Source organism: Lissotriton vulgaris, chromosome 6 (genome assembly GCF_964263255.1).
Source record: "Lissotriton vulgaris chromosome 6, aLisVul1.2, whole genome shotgun sequence".
In the NCBI taxonomy this organism is placed as follows: Eukaryota; Metazoa; Chordata; class Amphibia; order Caudata; family Salamandridae; genus Lissotriton; species Lissotriton vulgaris.
Window position 1 is genome coordinate 758,480,555 of NC_141694.1, and position 13,043 is coordinate 758,493,597.

Here is a 13,043-nt window from a genome sequence, read left to right on the forward strand (position 1 = left end):
CTAAAAAGACCTGTAAAGGGGACTGTATAATTGTGAACTTCAGACATCCACAACATGTGGCTACAGCCCTGTGAAGGGCAGCCTCATTGACGCATGATGTCAACGGCATCTGGGTGCGTCCTCTTGTTTTTTTTTATAATCAGCTTACTAGAGTGCCCCCACATAGCGCGAGATTGAGACCATATACTCCTGTTATAGCTCAGACGCCGCTTATACTTCAGGGTCCTGGTGGTGAAATTTACTTTAATTTTGGGCCCAACATCCCCACACATAATAGATTTGATGTACTTTCTACTTTGGAGTTGTGTGATTGACGAGAGGCTACCAAGGGAACTGGGGAAGAGTTTCATCTTGATTTGGCCCCCCAGGCTCCGGATCATTCTACTTTGATTCCTCTTGCTACCCACTGTAACCCTGTAACTCTGCGTAACGCAAATGGGACAATGGTTAAGATGTTAAGTTGGATCGCTGGATTAAGCTCCAAGAGAGAAGATACCAACTGGCTAAACTTTGTGAAACAACATGACATTGTGGCTCTCCAAGAGACTTGGGACATAGATTGTGACTTTTGGATGGATGGTTTCACCTCATATTTTGTCCCAGCATTAAAATCATTGGCCGGGAGAGATACAGGGGGACTTGTGGTTCTGGTTTCTGTGAACATAAGAGGGAAAGTTAGAAGGATAGACTGTGCATCTAATAATTTTCTCATCCTGGAATTTAATCTCACTAATAACACCAAATTAATTATAGTGAATTGTTATAATTTACAGCAAGGGGACTCCCCGAATGTTAACTTGGTATGGTTGTCCAATTTTTTAAGCACTTACACTTTAAAGCAAACCACTTTCTGCCAATATATTTTGTTGGGTGATTTTAATGTGCACCTATGTAGTCATAACTGTTTACTAACTGATAATGATGGGCCAGATTTCACATCCCCGCAACACTTTGAGCATACAAGTAAGGGGGAAGCACTGGAGAAACTCTTATCTCACAATGACTTGTTTGGACCAGGGTTTTTTGATAAAAGTTCCTGTGTTCCCACATTTATAGGCAGGGATTGTGAAACAATAATTGACTACATATTTCTTTCATCTGGACTTTTAAAATACGTAGTTTCTTATAATGCTATACCCTAATTTTTTAGCGACCATAATCCAGTGCTAATTGAACTGGTAAATGGTTTTTCTTTCTTAAACAAATCCATTCCATCTATGGCGGTAGTTGAAGTGAAAGCAAAAGATCAGGGGAGGAGGCTCAATTGGAGTAAGGTCATGCCAGAGGAGTTCTTTAATATCATCACTACAAAGGCTGCTCAGGATTTAGAAACCTGTGGAGATCCTCTTTTTATTGGGGAACAAGTAATATCCTCCTATGAAGCCATCTGCTCCCTAGTGGCCAAAGAACTTACCTCTAAAAGCCGACCAGCCATAAACAACTCGCTCTCGGGCTGGTTTGACCACAAATGCACTAAATCTCATAATCTCCTCAAAAAAGCCCTCCAGTAGCGTCCAAGGAATAAACCTTTGGTCGCACAGCTCAGAAGTGAGTAGAAAAAAGCAGTTCAGGAAAGGAAAAACGAAATTAAACACAATGGGTTGAGCTTATAGAGAATGCCACCCTAAAAGATAGTGCACAATTCTGGTCTATTATTAATACACCCCTATTTTCTAACAGCAAAAATAAAGACTTAGAAGCAAATATTGCAGAGGAGGACTGGTTGAGTCACTTTGAAAAGATATATGGCAGCCATCTTGAGTTAGAAACCTTTGTGGCCCCAGCCTCAGAATCTCCTGCTACGCCAGTTAGGTTTCTCCTAGGGGAGGTTGTTAAAGCAATTGAAGATTCTGCAGGGTGAAAGGCACCAGGACCAGATGGGGTCCCCACAGACATGTACAAGGCTAACCCATTGTACTGGGCTAACATCCTGACTAACGTATTCAATATCTCAGCCTGTGTAGGATTCCCTAAATCCTGGTCCCGGTCAACAATAATCCCGGTGTTTAAGAAGGGCCAAAGGGCTGACCCCAGATGTTATAGGCCCATATCCTTGCTAGATTCCTCTATAAAAATTCTGGGGAAGGTTATTCTAGCAAGGATAACAGGGTGGGTCTCCGACAATAACATACTGTCAGATGCCCAATATGGCTTTAGAGCGGGGAGGAGTACGGTGGACCAATGTCTGAACCTACACCTCATAATAGCTAAATACACTAAGGCTGCCAGGGGCTCCATTTATTTGGGCTTTATGGACTTGTCCACAGCTTTTGATCTAGTTAATAAATCGAAGCTGTGGACAATGCTCCTGGAGCTGGGACTTGACCGCCCCCTTGTGTATTTCCTGTCCGAATTGCATAAAGACTTGAACGCCTCAATCAGGATGACGAACGAGGGGAAATGTACGTCCAGTTTCAAGTCCAGTAGAGGGGAGCGCCAGGGATGCATCTTGGCCCCTATGCTGTTCACGCTATATATAAATTCACTGGAGGTAAACCTGCAAGCAGCGACTCTGGACATCCCGCGTATGGGAGATACACCGATTCCGGTGCTCCTATACGCGGATGACGCTGTCCTACTGGCAAGGACCGCTCTGAGCCTGCAAAGATTGCTGGATTCGTTTGGGGATTTTATGAAAAGCCTGGATCTGATAGTAAATAATGGTAAATCGCATGTTATGTCATTGGGGCCCACAAAAAATAAAGTTAAGACCTTCTTCTGTGGTAGTGAAGAAATCACTAGAGTGAAGGTATTTACCTACTTGGGAGTAGTCTTTGATGACAAGAGTTTATGGCCCCCTCAGCTTTTATTAAAAATAAACTCAGCGAGAAATTCTTTAGCCGCAGTGCTAGGTTTTGCCAAAAGATTGGGTGGAAAACCTTTTGAGGTAATTTTAACAATCTACAAAGCAAAGACTATCTCCATCATAAGGTACAGGGCAGCAATATGGGGATTCATCAAACCCGACGCTATGCAAACGGAAGAAAACAAATTCCTACGCTCCCTCCTAGGCCTTCCACAATCTACTGCTTCCCACTCAGTCCATCTTGAACTAGGGATTGGTTACATAGCAGACATAATTAAATTAGCCCCAATGCTGCTATGGATCAAAATCTGGTTAAATCCGAACCTCTCCCTAAATCATAAGATCTTAAAGGACTGTATTAGGTTAGACAATATGAATAAAATCCAGTGGTTGTCTAACATAAAACTGTTAGCTATGTATATGGGGAGACCAGAGATCTTTTCTAACCCAGAATCTCTCTGTAAGGCTGACATTGAGTGGGTAAAAACGAACTTCATCAAGTTGAAGGAGGCAGAGCGGGAAGGAGTAGAACTATGTAAACCATCAGTTAGGGGCCATGTTTTGGTTACCCAGCCACTTGCAATGTCACCGTATTTGACCATAGTGACAAATTCTTTCCATAGGTGGCTATTGACTAAATTGCAATTTAACCAAATACACACAGTTCTTTGGGATTTGGGGGGTTGGAGTAGACCTGAAGATGCTGCTCCGTGCAAATGCGATGATTTTTCATCGCAAGACACTATGCACTTTATCTTTTTTTGCCCATTGTACCACGATGCCAGGAAAAGGTTTATTTTCCCATTATTAAAAAAATGAATTTTATTCAGTGTAAACCTGCTTTAATGTTTTTACAATTGTTAGAATCCCCAGTAACTATGTTTTGTGTTGCCAGCTTTCTCGCCGCGTCTGTTAGAAACAAGAGGGATAGACTGAAAGCTGTATATGAAATTGCCCTGTTCCCATGATGCACTGGGCCAGGGTCAGACTAATTTGCATATAGCCAAGTTCTGAGCTGGGATGGTGCAGTGAGCTAAAAAACGGTGATGGATCAAGCCCTGATCTTTGGACTGGGTAAGAGTGGTCTGCTTAATTCAGACACTCTGTTCATCACCACCCCCTTTTCTGAATAATAGTATATGAAATTGAATCCTCTCAGTAACAGAAATTGTATTCCTATCAACTGCTTAAACGTGGGCATGATTGATCACACTTTTTAATTGATTATGAATTGTGTTTTTATCTTGTATAACAGATTTTATCAGATTTTTTAATGTTTCTGTATATGTATAGCATACCTTTATGATTTTAAATAACCGAATAAAGTGGTTTTTGACTTGACTTGACATTCTTTGGGTACCATTATGAAAACTAACTTCATGTGTAAGGCCTTCCTCTGTGTGCAAAAAGCCTGATTTACAAATGCAATACTGCTTTTTTCAGTTCGAGAGAGTTGGTTTCACACTAATAAATAAAAGTTTTCTTGTGAGTGGATTTACTGTTGTGGTGGGGTTGTGAACAATTCAAAGCGGCAATGCCCTGGACGTTTTCACACACCCACGAATTTACATATTTGTGGCTATTCACAAGCCATTATTCCATTGCCTGTAAAAGTTTGCTAGTGTAATCCTATCAGGGGATGAAGGTAAGGAGTAAGGGCCTTATTACGAATACGGTGGTCCTGGGACCGCAATACCGTGGTGGCAGTCTGACAACCACCACCTGTCTGTACACAAGACCATCAGTCTAACAAAGGTCTGAATGTGCTAGCGGTGCCGATTCAGGCACCACCAAGCATAATCTAATCCGAACTGCATATCCCCCACCCTTTTCAGGGTGGAGACCTCGCAATTAAAAGGGTGATGGGCCTGGGGGTGAATTGCACCCATGTTCCAGCACAGTGTGGCATGCATAACGTGGTGCATGCCACATCATGCAGGAATGTGCTGCTCTCTCATAGCCGCAGAATTCTTGTTAGGCTCTCCTATGAGCCTAACATACCACCACTGGTAGATCGGCGAAGCACCGCCCGCCGCCTTGGATTAAAGTTGCAATCCAGTGGGTGGGCTTATCACAGACATGGCGGTCTTCCTGGGACTGCGGCAGTGGCGGTCCCATCCAAAGACCGCTAAAGTCATAAGAAGGCCCTAAGTATCTTTCCAGGGCGGGAAGGTGAAGGCAACACCTCTTAACACTGCCAGTGTAATAGAATAAGGATGTTCTTGACAGGCAAAATGTCTTCTTAGGTGAAAACAACATTCCTATTCACTACAATAGTAGTACATTTGCACCCATAACAGTATGCTTATGAATAAATACCTATTTACTATTTTTGGAACCCAAAAATATTTTCTAATACTTTGCCAGTAACAGATATCCATGTATAGCAATGGCAATGTCATGTGAAATTTATACCATTTGCTCGAGCTCAAATGTGGAGTTCTAGACTGGGTAAAAGCACAAATTGAGAAAGGCAGTTGTGCTGTACAATAACACATTTCTCTTCTTAGTGACTTTCCCTTCCTTACAGCCCTTGGAAGTGTTTCTTTTCTCTTCTGTCTCTGGAACACGAGTTATCCCAACCCTTTGTTGAATAAGACCTCCAACTATTTTAAGGATTTGAAAGGGTTGAGGGGGAATTTGTGAATGTTCATGAGGTCAAACGTTTGTGGATGAGGGAGCACGACTATCTTAGTATGATTTGTCTCAGTAAATTCCTGCTCAGTGGATAGTGTGACACTAATACATACATACGAAAACATGACTAACAGTGTGAGATGTATGACACATGAGAGTTCAATCTGCATGGTAAAAACATGTAGTATGTCGCAAACCAAGATTAAAAATTTCAATCAATCAATCAATCATATCCTTTGTAAAGCGCACTACTCACCCATGAGGGTCTCAAGGCGCTGTGGTGGGGAATGCTGCTACTTCTCGAAAAGCCAGGTCTTCTTAATGAGAGAGAAGAGAATTTATAATGTTAAAGAATTCACAATACAAAAGTACTATGAAACTTATAAATGCTAAAATGTGTGACGTAATGATGTAGTCTTAACCAGATGAGTATCAATTTTTTTTAAATAAATGTTCACTTAGTACATAAAATGGATTAACAAAAGGCGAACGTAAGAAAAATTATTTCTATTTATGTAGCTGTACTGTCATGAAAACCTGCAATTTCAAAATGGTGAGAGAAAATGTGTTTGTTCACTTATAATGAATTCACAAAAAAGTTCATGCTCAATAGAATATAAAATGGTGTTTTGATCACTAATTTTCATGGAGAAAAGTAATTGGTCACAAATGAAACTGTATTCAATTAAACGTTTGAAAAGTTGGCATCTTTTCGGTAAATAATAATGTCTTAGTAGGTGTTCTCGTGCAGGCCTTAACATGCATTTTTCATTTCTTCTTTCAAATAAGACTAAAATGTGCTGCCATGACTTCACTACCAGTTATGAGAACTTTTCCTAAAGTTACTTTTCTCTAGCTTCAAATCAAGGACACTCTCTCTGCTAGTACAAAACTGTATCAACTTTGTTGCAAGTTCAGAAGTGAGTGTTTGGGAACAGACATGATATGATACAAATGAAATCCTTGTTCTGGGTACAAAGGAAAATGAAATTTTTCTAAAAGGATGGACATCGGATGAATGGTATTATGTATAGTTTCTAAATCATTTGGGTAAAGGTGATGAGTACCCCATGGACAGACCATAGACTTTGACCAATGTAAATCGTGCAAATTGCATAAAGTATACATTTGTGGGAAGGTACTATGAATAATTGTAAGTATAACTGCCCTGTGGGAAAGGGCGGGCGGGCTGACTATCTTGAAATTTCCCATGCCTGGCATGCTGTTGTACTGAACTCTGATTTTTCCCTCGAATTGAACTTTTCTGATTACCTGCACCTTACCGGCTGGTGAGGTTGGACAGGCAAACCTTTCGGCTGAAGGATTGAAAGACTCCAGCTATTGCACTTTTTGCTCTAGCGTCTCTTGGGCTAAATTGAGTCTCCATATTCCTGACTATCTGCAGCCGATTCTTGGTTTGAATGATTAATGTTCTGTATTCAGAAATTGTGTTAATGTTTTCTCTCTCTCTCTCTCTCTCTCTCTCTCTCTCTCTCTCTCTCTCTCTCTCTCTCTCTCTCTCTCTCTCATTCTCACCAGGTAGCTGAATTGAAATGTATTTGACTCTGAATTGTGATGTGTTGTGATATTACCTGTACTAATTCAATAAATGAAATTAAATGATTCTAAATGTATTTCTGTGTTCTGACCATTCAAAGTGAAGTGTAGATAAAGATCCTCTTGTTTTAATCTTATAAGGGTGTGTTCCTATTATCTAGTCAATGAATATGGTATAAAGGTTTATGCTTATTACGAAACCACATCTCTGTCCCAGGTCCTCAGGAGAAGTGGTCATTTTGTCTTTGATTTACCTGAGGCCCTATTAGCTAAATCAAAAGATCCATCGGAGGACCTAGGTGGTTTGTGAAAGTTTAGATAAAAAGATGTTGTAGAGGTTTAAGGCCCAAACTCTAGGGTGTTGAGGTTTTATGGTGGCTGAGGTGTACATGGCATATATCAGTGATGAGCAGAAATGAAATACGTAACCTGTAAAATAGTAAAATTGTTTTGTTTTGTGTCTGGCACGCTGGATCATGGCATAAACATAGTCTCATGACAACCCATTCCTTGATCCACCCACTCATCACCCTTTGCGTATGGTTTATGACTGTGTAATCGTACATAGGGCCCGATAACGATGTCAGGCAGAAAGTCCTCACCGACACCGTCCCGGAATCATAACTGACCGACTCGCAGTCAGTGGTTCCAACCAATGTATCACGATGTGACCGAACACTGTTCGGTCAGAGTCCCATTGTTCCCTATGGGAGCTCATGTTCTGCCCCACAACCAGCCATAACACAGGCTCCTATGGCAAAGTGAGGTGTTTGCGGTAAACCCTGCACACTGTCGCAGGCACCCCAGTGCAAGGTTTTACAGGGGGTCCCTTGGGTGCCCCCTCGGCCAACAAATGGAGGCCACGGGGCCTAGTGGGCCCTGCCAGGTGCCCCCAAAGTCACTTTCCGACAGCCTTTTCGTGTTGGACAGCCCGACTCGGATTTGGAAACCAACATCATAATTCCTCAGTCGGAAATGCTGCCCATAGGGGTGTACGATGCGGTTCCGACGGACAGGAATACTCCAAGAGCCAGTTGGAACCGATTTGCGAACATCGCAATCGGTTGGTCAGAATATGAACCAACCGAGTCGGTCGGCAGGGCTTCGATGCACTCTAGGAGATTCCAACTGTCGAGAGGAGGCTTTCCGTCCAACATCGTAATCCGGCCGATAGCTGTGGTGTAGAAATTAAGTAGCCGTAAATAGATTTATGCCTGCTACATTAAGGGGGCATTTACGATGAACTGCACCTCCCATTTTACTCTGGGACCATGCATTGCAGCGGTTTAGGGTTCTAATGCATGCTCCCATAGCAAAATGTAGCAATACGACTGAAGAGTGTTCGGTCACATCCTAATGTAGCAGTCGGGACTGCTGACCAGGTGTCGGTCGGTCCCATGATTGATGCAGTGTCGGGGGAAGGGATTCTGCCCGACATCATAATGACTCCCTAGGTGTAAAGTTACTGGGTAAAATGGAAACCAAGGCCATAGTACTTAAAGATATGGTTAAATCTGCACTTGGAAGTTTATGTCCCCGCAGGGGCTTATTTTAGCTAATTTCAGAAATTCCCAAAACTCTTCTAAGTTACCGCGGGAAAACTGTGCCAGTCAATGAGTAACAAAACATATAAGAGCATTCACCAAGTTATTCACAGAATTCCTTCATTATATTATGATATATCAAATGAACCTAAAAGGCACTAGCAGATGTCTGTTGCCCCCCCAAAATTCCAACAAAAATCAACAAAACCACTGAAAAGGAGGCAAATGTGTCATTATTTTCATTCGACAAAGTAGGGACGTATTCAAGGTTTTTTTTTAAAAAATTCTCAAGATATCAGAAATATCAGAAATTGATTTGTCTTGTGTTGGCATTTCAAAGAGTCAAAGATGATCAAAGGTACAATGAGCTGCAACATTCTAGGAGCTTATGCATTTTGTGTGAGTAAATATAGTTGCTGAAAATTGGTGCATACCAAATCAGAAATTACAGTAAGTGCTCCATTAATACATGTACCAGGAAAGTGTCTTCATCGCGGGGAGGTACGTTATTCCTGAGACCTTTAGGGAAGACTGAGAAGAAGTCTGGAATACTTTTGTAGGGAGGCCTGTTGATTATCTATGGCTGTGAAGAATTCACTTTTACCTCTAAGTTACAGGCATGCAAAAAGTGGGTTTTGCAAATCTGTAGAGGATAAGCAGTTTGATGCCAAAGAATGACAAATTTACTACAGTCATTTAAATTTGCATTTCACATTGTTAATTGACCCCTTAGTGTGAACCAGTGGCTGTTTTTAGTGAGAATAGATGCAAGGAAGTTGGAGGCGAGTAAGGTATTCAAGAGAAAGTAAAGTATTTAAGAGAAAGTCAGACCTATGATGCAATAGTAGCAGCAATTTTCAGGAAGAACTACAAACCCAGCAAACAACGATTACGATAGAACTACAATGGCTGACAGTAAAAGAGATGACATTTGGCTAGAGTGGCTACAGTGAGATCAAAAATTGATAAAACATATATTTTTTCAAAAATGAAATATTGAAAAAAAGTTTACATTTTTTTTAGAATCACATCAGCTAATATTGAAGCTGATAGCCAATTAGTTCCCTCATGAACATTGAAACAAATTGATTACCTCTTAGCATACCGAGATCTTTGACCTGATTGGGATAGTCACTGCCAAGTGTGTGTAACAACAAATACTTTAATAAACTTTAAATCTTTGTTAGACATTGAGCACGCTGGAGGACATTTTGTTGCCCTATACTTTTGATGCAAACTGTACAGAGGTGCTGGCTGTTGTTGTGAACCACTGCCATCAATCTTTTCTTTAAACTTCAAATCATATTTGAAGTTTTGTCCTGACTACACCAATGTTTTAAGGTATGGGGACATGTACGTCTACACTTTTGAGTGACTTTACACTTGTAATTGGCTAAAAGCCAAAAGCAGTAAAGTTACTCAAAGGTGTAGGAATACATTTACTAGTGATACATCTACACCTAGATATTAAATAGACAACTTTGCCAATAAACCCCATAGATAATAAATAGACGTGTACCAATTGTGTAGTCTTTGTCTACCCCATTGTGTGCTTAAATCTTTCATGAAAAAAGAGTCTTCACCATTCAGCTGTTTCTTGGCTCATGTTTGGGTATGTAGTCCCACTTTTAGGTGGAGTTAATTATTGTGAAGGACGTTGTTGATGCTTATACCATAGATCATTTAGTTTTTTCTTCATTGAAGGGCACTGCTGTAAATGACACTATGTATGGACAAGCATTAATTGTAGTCTTTGTTTTAGAGTTGAATAGAGTGAAGGCCACTATGTTGCTACTTGTACATATAACTTCACTAAAACCATAATTGGCACCAATGTTTAATCTCTTTTTTCTTCATTGCACAAAACGATTTGAGGCCAAAAATAATAGATCTATCATTCTGCAGTTCATACAATCCCTCGTATTTCCTTTTTAAACAAAGGCATCAATACTACCTTGCCAGCTGTCAGGAATTAAACCAGACTATATTATTAATTTAAGAGTTAAAGAATGGTTTATTTGAAGTAACCCAAAACAAAGGATCAAGTTTTACAAGATAATGTAGGTCATGAGCTTAAGAGTTTTTCAGACTTGTAATAAGTGATTCTATTTTTGGTGTAGAAAATTTACAATTACTCTCATTTCAACAAAAGATGATGTCAAGTTTTCATAAGTGAACATATGATAATTTTTCATAAAATGTTGTAATATTAGTTTGTCTGTTATACTTGGTGATATTTGTGTCAGATGCTGTTAGGGTTTTTGTGTCCGATTTGGCAATTAGTGACTTACATTTCTTAATATTCTTATTCTTAATTGCCGAAATAATTTGCACCACCAAATGCTTGAAATGATCGCTTGAAAAGTTGATGATAGTTTTATACTCACAACATTCTTTACTTTGGATTTTTAAGAAGGGCAGTGCCATTTGGCCTTGTGTTTAATTAAGCCATTTTATCTGCATAAGAATATACAGAAGGCTTTGTGGTCACCATTTAGCCACAAAGGCTTCCATTCAGGAATTGAAACAGGATGTTTAATCGCTTGTCATTGTACTACTTGCTTAAATCCTTCACAAACACAATTAACAGCACTATGCTACTGAACAACATGATCATCCATAGACAATAAAGCGTAGGGATTGGTACACATAACCATTTTTCAATACATCTTAATTAATATTGACCATTTTATGAAATTACTCGTTTTAATTGATTCTACGTTATTTAAAATAGCACAGGATTTAGTCAACATTTACATCAAAAGACTGAGATAAATTGCAAATTTATTAATGTACAAATGATTATAGAATTGTGACCTACTGCAAGTGAATAAAGTAATTGAGCCAGTTGATTCTTTCTTGGTTCACTAATTACAATTCTAAAATGTATTTTCTTTAAGCATTCACATACACAGTCATGCTTACTTTCCCATTATAGCCGGAATGCTGCACACTTCATCAAAAATATCACAAAGATCATCATTCAGTAAAAACTGAAGCAAAACGATTACAGTCACCAGTCAATAATATCTATACCCTTCCATGTTCACATATTTTTTTATTTCTTTGACGCAGCTTTATAACATGCTTATCCAATGTATTCCAATGTGGTGGTAAACCCCTTTTCTCTGAAACATCCAAGATGTAATAGTCTGCCTATACAATGTCAGTGATATGCCTTGACTCATGGATACAAATTATGTCATACTGATTCAAAAAATGGAGAACCCATTTATTTGCTGTGTGATACCTCCTTATTTTACGACATGGGCATACTAAGACACAACTATCTATTGATAACACCATAGTTGCTTCTTAAGTACAAGACATTTGCACTGATACATGTTTATTGACCAACCCACCAATACAAGACAAATTATTTTTTCATCAATCAACAAGGTGAAAACTTTTATAAGCAATTTCCTAAGGGATGCTGTGTGTGTATTGCCATCAGTATAAATCATGATACACTTTTTTGCTGTAAAATTATTACCCACTTAGGGCCTCATTATGATGGAGGATTTTCCGCATCCTCCGGGCCAGCGGAAGCCACCGCCGGCCTGGAGGATGCGGAAAATCCTCTGCGGACCCACCAAGACCCACCGCCACATTAGGATGGCTGGTGGGTCCTGGTTTCCGTCCGCAGCTTTTCCCCCGCGGTTGGCTTACAACCGCGGCGGAAAAGCACTAATATGGTGACGGTGTCTCTCAGACACCGTCAGCCAGATTAGGATGTGCATGGAAACATGCTTTTCCGCGGCGGCTTTTCCGCCGTGGAAAAGCATGTGTAACTTCACTGCGGGGGCCCGTTGTGGGCCCCCTAGGTGAAGGGGGGGGGGGTGGGGGGTGCACATGGGGGTACCTATGGTACCCCCCTGCATTTGTATGCAGTAAGCGACAGGCACCGCGCGGTGCCTGCCACTTTCTACATACAAATGCAATGCATGCGTTTTTAACATTGCTGCGGGTGCAGCTTGAAGCTCCACCCGCCGCAATGCTAAAAATAGAGGATGTGACCGCAACCCTTGCGGTCACGTCCTAATTGCACAGGAGGGAACTCCGCATGCCATGCGGAGGTTCCCTCCTGCTCTGGGGTCGTGGACGGTTGCAAGTCCGTCCGCGATCCAAATGACCCCCTTAATGTGCTGCTTTGTGCACTTGACTAATATAATGCCCTGCTTTCTCTTTTTTTTTGCATAATGTAACCCTCATTGTAGAGGGAGAAAATGTACATGAAAAAACAGGATAGGTTCCTTTTGATATATGGAGTACATAATGTTGACAAACTTGTACTTTGAATATAAGCAGCACCATTAAGTACTCATTAAATTCCAGACTAATGGTAGTGCTGACTTTCTAGTGGTGAACAATGGCTACTAGATTTACTTGCCTTATCCAGTACTACAATATTGTTTGAGTGAAAGCACTTGGCTCGATGCCATATTGAATACTGGAACCATTACCCATCTTAGGTAAAATCCCGCTATAGTTTGTTGACA